This window comes from Mesocricetus auratus, unplaced genomic scaffold (assembly GCF_017639785.1).
Source record: "Mesocricetus auratus isolate SY011 unplaced genomic scaffold, BCM_Maur_2.0 Super-Scaffold_15014, whole genome shotgun sequence".
NCBI classification, from domain to species: domain Eukaryota; kingdom Metazoa; phylum Chordata; class Mammalia; order Rodentia; family Cricetidae; genus Mesocricetus; species Mesocricetus auratus.
Genome location: NW_024429186.1, coordinates 1877697 through 1888233, shown reverse-complemented (window position 1 = coordinate 1888233; position 10537 = coordinate 1877697). Strand labels below are relative to the sequence as shown.

At 48.4% G+C, this 10537-nt stretch overlaps 1 long non-coding RNA gene across 2 annotated transcripts; it reads left to right on the top strand.

Annotated features, from left to right (window-relative positions):
* Positions 1-225: 225 nt before the first annotated feature.
* Positions 226-9996, top strand: LOC121139190. Of its 2 annotated transcripts, none has more exons than XR_005876038.1 (3): positions 226-543; positions 3389-3595; positions 7616-9996. It is a non-coding gene; the product is annotated as an uncharacterized LOC121139190 (long non-coding RNA). The 2 variants fall into 2 exon arrangements; XR_005876037.1 differs by having other exon boundaries at positions 3389-3606.
* The last annotated feature ends 541 nt before the right edge of the window (positions 9997-10537 follow it).

Genomic DNA, 10537 nt, shown 5'->3' with positions numbered 1-10537 from the left:
TTCAGAGAGAGACTGTGCCTCAAAAGATAAGCTGGAGAGCAATTAAGAAAGACACCTTATTGTTAACTTGGGGTCTCTGTGTACAAACCAACCCCCAACACGCGCGAGCACGCGTGTGCGCGCCCACACACACACACACACACACACACAAAATAAAAGAAAAAGTCAGTTAACTAGTGCGCAGTGGACCGTCTAGGAGGGATAAACATGCTCTGTCCTCGGATCCCCTCTTGTGTTCGCCTTTCACTAGTTTGCGTTTTCTGCCCACCCCCAACTCGGATGCAAAAATTTCCCCTTTCATCCTGGCCCGGTTCATCTTTCCAGGAGGCTGGTAGGCCTAAGCTTCCAATTCTGGCGAGGCCGTCTGTGGCGTAACTGGGCTTCCAAGCATCGCCTTAGACCATGTGGGGTTTGCGTGTCCCGGTCTCCTTGCGCGGCTCCGCGCTGCTGTCACCTGCTGGCCCGGGAGAAGACTCAACCACGCTTCCGTTTTCGTGGGTGTGCCCACTAGCAGTCGCTGCCAATCTGATGCGTACGGAGCAGGTATTTCCATTTTTGTTTTTGCTTTTTTGTTTGTTTGTTTGTTTGTTTTTTCTCTCCCTGTTCGTTCCCGATACCCCTATCAGCTTGCAGCGTCTACTTCCGTTAAGCCTTTCCTGGGCCTTAGCAGCCGTTGGCAGTGACAGTGCCCTTTGTGAGGCCAGAGGAGAATCGGCCTAGCTCTCTTTACCACACTGGACCTGCCAAAGCCTGAGGGGTTTTCACTGCCCTGTGTCACACAGACTGCCTGGAAGACGCTCTGTGACCCCAATTTGTCACACAGCACCCCCCCACACCCCCATGGCTCACCAGGCGTGTGGGGCTTGTAAACTTATTTCTGAAGACGTTGAAAGGATTATCCTCGCTCATAAAATGAGAAATTTCCTTAACTGCCTGGGAAGATTTAAGGCCGCCCCCCCCACACCCCGTCCTGTTTGTTAAAGAAAGGGTTATTTGAATTACAAAGTAGGGTTGTGGGAGAGAGGAGGAAAAGCCCCCCCCCCGGGCCTCTTATCCTCCCCACCACCCTCCCTGACCCCCCCCCCCCATGCTGCCATCCTCTGCCCTGTTCAGGAAGGAACTGGACCTGCTGTCTTGTCAAAGGTACAGAAGGAAGCTGTCACTCCCATGCTGGTCCTACAAAAGCTGAGACAAAATCCACTGGGCCTAGGGAAGGGGAACCACGCTGGACCACGGCTGAGAGCTCACCCCATCTCGGTGGAAGACACCCCCTCCCCCAGACATGATACCATGTGAGGCAGGGCACACTACACACATCCCACCCCTTACCCCCCAACATGCCCCCAATCCCATCCCTCTTTTACAGTCTACACATCAAGACACACAGCCTTGGCGATCAGCGACAGCAGAAAACATGTTGTTTTCATGGAAAGAATGTGTTGACATGAGCTCCCCAGCCGTGAGTGTAAACACGACGCTGACAGCCAGGCGTGCAGTTGGGTTAGCAGGTACCTCCACTTACCCCCGGGTGTGTGTGTGGGGGCATATGTTTAACCTTGACGTGAACAGCAATTAAGCAGAACCTCAGAAACCGAGGCGCCGCCCCGGGGAACCAATTAATAATTTGGTGGGGGGAGGATGCTGTATGCAACCCCCCCCCACGCAACCCACTTCAGAGCGGCGCTTTTACCTTCCACCCAGTGGACTGAGCTGGGGGGAATCATTTGTAGCAAAGCCCCGTGGTGCGGGTGTGAACAAATTGTAATTAGGCAAATTAAGTGAGTGTTGCATGTACATCAATTAATTTTCTGGTCGCAAGCTACACAAGCGATTGCCACCACCTTTGTTGCACGCGGCGGAGGCTTGACAGCAGCCAGTGTTTGCCCACGCCTCCTCCTCCTCCTCCTCCTCCTCCTCGCTCCCGCTCCTTCTGAGCCCTCCCCCACTCCCCCCAAGCCCTCCCAGAAAGCCTCTGCCCCACACTTAATTCTCCTCACTTACTCATCCCGGTTTATTTACTTCCTAACCACTGTGTATCAATACACACAAACTCCAAGCAGCCTTCTGACTTGTACAAAGAAAAGCCTCCCTCGGGCTGCTTCAAATGATGTGTACAAAGCCCGCGGACCCCGAGTAGATGGCCCTTTCCCGGCACAACACTGATCACATCCATTTCCTCTCCCACTGAGGCTAAGAACGTAAAATAGGGACCATGTGAAAGGATGCCAGGCGCGAGTTGGGACTTCCCCACAGAGCAAATTGTTTGGGGAAGGCACATGATTCAATATAATTGTCCCGAGTGAGGTCCCCCCACTGTGGGTTTATGCAGGACTGAGTCATCCCACTATGAAAAGCGCCTTACAGGAAATGCAGTTAAGTAATCAGCTCTCGGGCGAGCGTGCAGCAGTTTTAACCCTCCACACTGTCATTGTGCCCTCCAGAACTGTCTAAATTTGCATGCTAGAATTTTATGGACAAAAGCAAAATCGTTCCTTTACCGTGTAGGGGCCTCAACGGGAAAGAGAATAAAATAAAATGCAAATTCCAGGTCTCCACTGTAATTTAGCCCAAATGCCTTTCTCATCCAGGTCCCCGGGGTTCAGCCTTCAGTCATCCGGCTATTCCACAGAAGCTCTGCCGCAATTTCTCACTCTGGCCAAAACTGACCTGAGTTGAGGTGAAGGGTCCCCCCCCCCCCGGTAGGAAAGCAACAGGGAGCTGATGGGCTGCATTGGGAGAGTGAGAGTTGTCCCTGGGGTCATTCTAGCTGGTCAGCAGGGGGAAAGTCCCAGTCTCAAAGGCTGCTGCTGGGAGTGGGGACAGAGCCTTGTGGTTTCCAGTTAAAGCCAGCCAGCACTGCCCTCCCTTGCCCCTTCTGTCCTCAGAAGACTGAAGCAAAAGCCCTTAAGGACAAAGATGCAAAGGATCCAAAGTAGCCCTTTTCTGCCCTCATGTAGAATGGGGGTTCCTTTCTTCCAGGGCCCCAGATTCAGCAAAATGCTCGGGTCCAGCTGCAGGATTTTTGTTGTTGTTTTTGATGGCTACACACTTCGCATTGCCACCCTATGCGCAGATGTATATGTATATGCTATGTATGTGTCTGGCTTGTTGGAACTCAACACCATGCTGACCCCGCCCCCCTGACAACGGGCGGGGCACGCAAAGTGGCGTGGTCAAGTCCTCATCTCGTAGGGCCGCGTAAGGACCCAGTGAGCATGTGCAAGCTTCCCCTTTTAAGTGAGCACCTCCATGTGTTCTACCCTTCACCCTTCCGCTTCCTGTTTCCTCTTTTCTCTTCCCCTTACCCTCTTCCTGTTTCCTCCGCCACCCCCCCCCCCCCACCTGGGATAAACTCTCTGGTTAATGTATCTCTTGGTTCCTGTTCCAGCGGGCCGGTTCCATCTTGTGTCTTCTAATTTAAGCAAAAGAACAACATGGCTGACAGCATAAACAAACAGTCCTTCGGTGGTGCCCTTATTGCCTTGATTCCTGGAGCCTCCTCTGAAATATCCAAACTGACGGGTGCTCGATTCCATAGTGGGAAATGGCAATATTTGCAAATAACCGATGCACATCCTTCCTCCGTATACTTCAGGTAATCCCCAGGTTAGTCACCGCATCAAACACAATGCGAACGCGCTGTGTGTAGTCATGTGGATTTGTTTAGGAAATAGTGACATGAAAAGTCTAGACATGTTCAATGCCAGGCAGTTTTTGTCCACAAACATCTTCAGGCTGCAGCAATTTTAGTCTTTTTAGACGGGGAACCCCAAGAGGGTGGACCTATTTATTCACAATAGGGTCTTTCTTTTCCGTGCCCTGATGGGAATGAATCTAAGTGCTCACCCAACAGTGCTAATGAAACGGCCTGGGATTGCCACGCCGCTGCATTGCTCTCCAAGACTGATTTCATTGCGCTCCTCTCTCTTGAGGCGATGCTTTGTTACCTTGTGGGCTACGTTGTTTTCTGATTCCCTGTGCCAGACCCCAGAAGCCCTGTAGACTTGTTCGGGAGTTTTCCAGTCATCCCCTTCTCCACTACCCGCCCCCATACAAACGTTTCTGGTAGTTATGACTTAAATGTTCCTCCTTTTCTCTCCTGTCGAGACTTCCATTCCCAGTCCCTTAAAGAGGCTGATCTGGGCCAGACGCCTGACCACAAAGAGGTGTCATGTGCACCCAAGGCATAGCCACTCAAAAGGTTGCAGGCAGCCCCTGCCGGTTTGTGCTTCATAGCTTCTGTGAGATCCACCAGGTTCAGAGGGCGTTTGAGCTGTGGCTTCACCCAAGCCTCAGACCAGCTTGTCACAGACTCATCAGATCCAGTCACCTCTCCGAAAGAGGAAGGCGCCAGCATTTTTCTTTGGCATTGTGTTTAGGGGGCAGCTGGTCACAGTATCAGTAAGTATCCCAGTTTACAAGGCTGTCACGCGTTCCCACTTCACTCACCAAGGCCAGAAGTGGAGTGGGAGAGCAGTGTGTTGCAACATGCACATGTGTGTGCATGGGCACGTGTGCCAGAGTGTACACACACACACACTCTCACACACACACACACTCACACACACACACTCACACACTCACACACACACACACACACACACAGAGCCACCGAGAGAAACTAACCCCCTCTCTCAGTTTGGAAGTCATGTTGCAACGTGAAGGAAATGCAGCCAGGCCATATTAAGGCTTAAAACAAAACAAAAACATGTGCTCACAGACTGTGCTGTGACTGAATCCATGTCCTGTCGCCGGGTGTTAGCATAGGCATATTCAATTCCCAAATTATTTATAGATGTGAAAGGGACGGATCACTCCGAAAAGCAAATAGTAAACACTTCCTCAGATCCTTAACTTGAATGACTTCACATTTAAAGGGCTATAGTTTTTTTTTCCATAATGTTGAGGGGCTGAAGAGATGGCTCAGAGGTTAAGAGCACTTGACTGATCTGCTGGAGGTCCTGAGTTCAACTCCCATCAACCACATGGTGGCTCACGACCATCTGTAATGGGGTCTGATGCCCTCTTCTGGTGTGATGAAGACCGAGTGCTCAAATATATAAGATATATGAGTAAATAAGTGTCTGCGTAATATTAATAATAATAACGGCACTGAAGCTGGTAAAACAGAGGCCTACTTGTCATCTGTTGATTTCTTAGAAAGCCCATTCAAATGGGGTGACCAGTCATCCTGCTGGCCTCTGGAGGCATACGAGTGAACCCAGGAGAGCACAGAGGACCCCAGAAGAGAGGGAGGTACTTGTTCCTATCAGCAAAATATATCAAGGCGAAGCTTGGATGGCAGTGGAATCAGGCCTGACACCATGGAAGAAAAATATGGTGGCTGTTATGGTCCTTTCTCAAGAGGGACCATCTTTTCTCTCTTCCAATGCCTGCTCTTTTGTTTTCTTCTTCTTCTAGTCCATATCTACAAGATTCTAGAGAGAAAGGACTTTTGTAAGATGTGTCTGTGCCAACAAACATGAGAGTAAAATATAGGTTAAACCAGTAAGAAGTGGCCTTTCTCTTTCTCTCTCTCCCCTTCAGGGTCTCAATTTTTAAACCAGGCACTGGCCTGAGGACTCAATGCATAGCCAAGGACTGGCTTAAACTTCTGACCTTCCTGCCCCCACCTCCCCGAGTACTGGGGTTGTAGAAGTACACTACCATGTCTAGTTTTTGCGGTGCTGGGAGTCAAACCCAGGGCCTCATGCATGCTAGGCAAGCACTCTAGCAACTGAGCTGTATCCCCATGCTCCCTCCCCCAATCTTTTAAACTACTAGTATATCCCGTAATGGCACACACACAAAAAAGAGTAATGTGGGGGGGGGTGTTTGATATATAGCTGTGTGGTAGCCCACATGTTCAATCTTTGGGGAAGAGGAGGAGGAGGAGGCTAAACCAGGCATGTTGACCAATACCAATAGTCCAGAACGTGGGAAGCAGAAGCAGAAAAATGGGGCATTCAAGGCCAGCCTGGGCTGTATGAGACTCTTGTCTCAAATACACCCCCAAATAAGAATGACTTGTTGATGGGAGTTGCCATGATGTAAATCTGTCTTGTATTGGTTGTTGAATAAAGCACTGTTGGCCTATAGGGAAGCAAGATAGGTGGGACTAGGAGTCGAGGAGGATTCTGGGAAAGAGAAGCACAGGGAGTCACCATGTAGCCGCTATAGAAGTAAGAGGTCTGGACCCTTTCCTCCAGTAAGAGAAAATAGTTAGATTAACAGTTGTGGGGTAAACACTTAAGTCAGAGCTAGCCAGTAAGAAACCAAGCAAGTGGCCAACAGCTTCATAATTAATACAGTGTTCATTTGGGACTAATGTGGCTCTGGAACCAGGCTGGCGGGAAGGCTGCACTACACAACTTGTGTTTCACTGTTGTGCACCATGTAGTTTAGCTTCATTAGATACAGAATAACATTTTGTCATTTGTAAAGATAAAATCTGAGGCCGGGAGGCATGCCTCAGCAGCTAAGCTTCTCTGGCAGTGGGCCTGAGTTCAGTTTCTAGTACCCATGTTGGATGGGTCGACACCACCCAGGATCTGACAACCTTTTCTGCCCTCTCTCTGTAGGCACCTTCACCGGGTACTTAACCCTCAACGTGCCCTGCCTTTACATGCACATATACACACACACACACACACAGAGACATGCACACATGCATGCATTTTTTTAATTAAAAACAAAATATTTTTAGGAAAAAAGGATACGGCTCAAGGTAATCAAATGTAAAAAAAATTCTAAATTAAACACATCTTCCAAATTTTACTGTTAGCTTTTCAACTATGTATAAATTTTTCAAAATCAATTAGGCAAGCGGCAAGGGCTGGGCATGGAGAACTCAAGGTAAGGGACCAAAGTCAGGAGAATTGGGGCATCCTGAATGATCTTGGGCACCTATGCTATTGGCAGACAAATTTCGACAAGTTCCAGAAGCATCATTCAGTGGGGAGTCTGAGCAAAACATTTGGTTCAAAATGGCCAAAGTGCAATAGAAAAAAAAGAACAAAAAACAGCACTTTGGATAAGGTTTAGTTCTTCTTTTCAAAAAAATAGTATTAAAGCGGGGAGGCTGGAGAGTAACTCAGTGGTTAAGAGGGCTTGCTACTCTTCCGGAAGACCTAGGCTGGATTCTCAGCACTCTGCATGGTAGTTCACAACTATTTATAACTCACATCCCAGGAGACCTGACACTCTGTTCTTCTGGTTTCCATTGGCACAGCACAGACATGGTTCAGAGACATATTCGTGGTCAAAACACTCACACGCACAATCATTAAATGTCGTGGCATTTTTTTTGCTTTGATTTTGTTACCAAGGAAGCCATTTGCCTCGTTCTTATAGGTAAGCCTAAATATTGAGCCAATTCTGGTTTGCAATCAATATTTTATACTGAGTACATAGCATAATTTCACGTGCTAATAAAATATAAATTCCATATATGATGTTACTTTTTAAAAAGGGGACCGCCCCAGAGAAAGCCGGTATCTGGTTTAAACATGTGAAAACAGCCATGACCTTAACCCTAGAAAACACAGACTTGCTGGTGTGTTGGAAGGATAAAATAGTTCCTGGCCATTAAACGTGTGATTTTTACCCCCCACAGTTTGAAATGCTGTGAAAATGCTGTTGGTGGAACGTGAATTAACAGGCTGGACACAGCCAGGTGTGGCAGCACAGGGCGGTAACCTCGGCACTCAGGATGCTGAGCAGTGAAGATCAAGGGTTTCAGACCAGCCTGGGTTTTGCAGAGATCCTGTCTCTGCAAGCAAGACAAAGCAAATAAGAAACGGCAGGGTCACAGGGTCGACTTGCAGTGAGAGCTGAACTTGGCACACAAGGAGACAGTTATAGGCAAACTCGGATTCTTCCCCAAATAAATAGGACTGGAGGGACAGGCTCCTCCTACTCCATGTCCTCCTCCTCCTCCTTGGAGCTCACTGTTTTGTATTTTTGCGACGTAAACCGTGGATGCATTTGGATAAGCTTTCTCTTCAGGGTAGAAACGGACTAAATAGCGGTTGATGCCTGACCCGACATGGGTGCTAGGAAAACCGGTTCATTCCGGACCCTCCAGTTCGTCACTGCGATGGCTACCCTGCAAAGCACCTCAGCTCTGGGCCTCTGCTACATGGCCACACGCCCTGCTCTAGCTCCCTGATGGGGAGACATCCCGAATGGGGGAGCCTCAGGAGCAGGCGAAGAAATGACCTTGTGTATGCTGGGGTCCTGTTGATGGAGACCCAGCCAGCCAACCTTTCCTCCGGATCTTTCCATGACAACGGAGGGGCAGACCCTTCGGCTCCCCACGGAAGCCTTCAGCAAGGCTCCTGAAGACCTGCTTGTGGGTGCAGACAAAATGGTACCCACCTGTGATCTGTGCCTCGGTATCCAGAATGGTTTTTCTTTCTTGCTGTTTTCTTTCTTGGGTTTTTGTTTTTTCCTTTCATTGATTTAATTTTTTGTTCCTTCCCCTCTTTCTTCCTTTCTTCCTTCCTTTCTTTCTCTCTTTCTTTCTTCCTTTCTTTCTAACATTTTCTCTTAGAGCCTGTTTTCAAAACCAGCTGAATTGAGCTCAGGAAAAAAAAAAGGTAAAAGAAAGCAAAGCTTCTGGAAGTCAAGAAGGGAGAAAGCAAATCTCATGACTATAGCTCTGACCTCAGCTGACTCAAATAAGGTCTTCATTACCGAACAATTAGAGCCACCTACACAGGACAAAGTGTATTTCCAGTCAACAGGTAGTAATAGCCAAACCCCTGCCACAGCCAAGAAACATTAGAGTGGATTATCCATGAAGAGAGGATTAGAAAAAGAGAGACCCAGAATCCAGCAAAGGAGGCCCCAGCGGGCCAGCTGGCTAATGTTTGGGATAATAACTCCAAACGTATTAAAATAAATTGTAAGAAAGAAAAGGCTGAAGGCAAGAAAAGCAAGCTTCACACGATACTGTATATTGTGGATAAAATCATGTACATTTGCAATAATCACTTCCCCGGAGGCAGGCAGTAAAGGCACCACCAGCAGAGACTGGTAGAATTTAAAGCCACAAGCACACCGTGTGCTAGTCTGCTCTAGGGGCTGGGGGTGGGGGTGGCTCATAATAGAAGCCTGCCTCATGGAAACTTCCCCTGGTCCCATTCTTTTATGACCTGAAAATAGATCTACAGACAATAGGAAGGAGACAGGAGTAGAGCGTCTTCCACCATCTCAGACTTGGCCTAGCTAAGAGAAGAGGCACCCAGGTCGCTAATGGAGTCAGAGAAAAGCACGATTTCTGGTTTCTGTGTTATCGAGTTCATGGGGTTCTCCAGCACGAGGCAGCATCCCTTCTCCCCTCCACCCCCCAGCCTTCCTCCAACAGAGAAGGACTAGAACTCAGAATGTAGCAACATTCTCATTTTCAGGAAGTCTACAAGCATTATTTACGACTAAAGTGCTGCCGGCCAGAGCCTGGGGCTAGCATGCTCCTCCAAAGACTGTCGGAAGGTTGATTCTCAGCCTGGTACTGCTGGGAGGCGGCGGCAGGGGAAGCTTTGAAGTCGGACCCTATGGGAATTCTTCTGGTCACTGGGACCCTTGAAGGTGACAATGGGACCCAATCTTTCTGCTTCCCTTTGGCTTGCTGTCCGTGATCTGGATTCCCCTGCCTCAGGTTCCTGGCAAACCGCACCAGAGCAAAAGGACCAAACCAATCAGGAGTGGGAACCTCCAACTATGAGCAACGCAAACCTCTTCTCTTCCTAAACTGTCCTGTGTAAATGTTACAGAAAGAAAAAGCTGACTAATGCACACCCTGCAATTCTTCCCATTCTTAGCATGGGTCAGTGATGATACATAAATAATAGCCTGTGCTTGGCACACATCTCTGGACCAGTGAGGACGGAGGCTTCTGTCCCGCCTGGTCCCACAACCGCTCTGCCCCAAATAAACACACAAAGACTTATATTAAGTATTAAATGCTTGGCCGATGGCTCAGGCTTCTCATTGGCTAGCTCTGTCTTAATTCATCCATTTCCATTCATCTATTTGTTGCCACAAGTCTGTGGCTTACCTTTAATCCGGCATGTTACTCCTTGGGCAGCAAGGAGTCTCTTCACGGCCTCTTCCTCTCTGCCTCCTCTCTCCTGGTAACCCCGCCTATCTTTCTGCCTGACTACTGGACAATCGGTGTTTTAATCATCAACCAATAAGAGAAGCATATATACAGAAGGACATCCCCTATCAGACAAGTTTCCTGTAGTCACAGCCTCTTAGGCGTTTTCTTTGTGAAGCCTGAAATCCGTTTATCGTTAAACCGTGAGTAGCTGATGATATCCTTTAGGAAGAGTTTCCTTAAGACTTAAGAGTGTGCAACCATCCTTTGCTTGCAATTTAATGCCCTCTATCTGTTCTTCATTAAGAATCCTACACTAGGCAGGCACCCTTCAGGTTGAAATGAGCACAAAGACGGACAAGACACAACCTGTGACCTCTGAATTTTGGGTTTACTGGAGACACTTGTTGGGGAAGTCTTATGTCAATAAAGCAC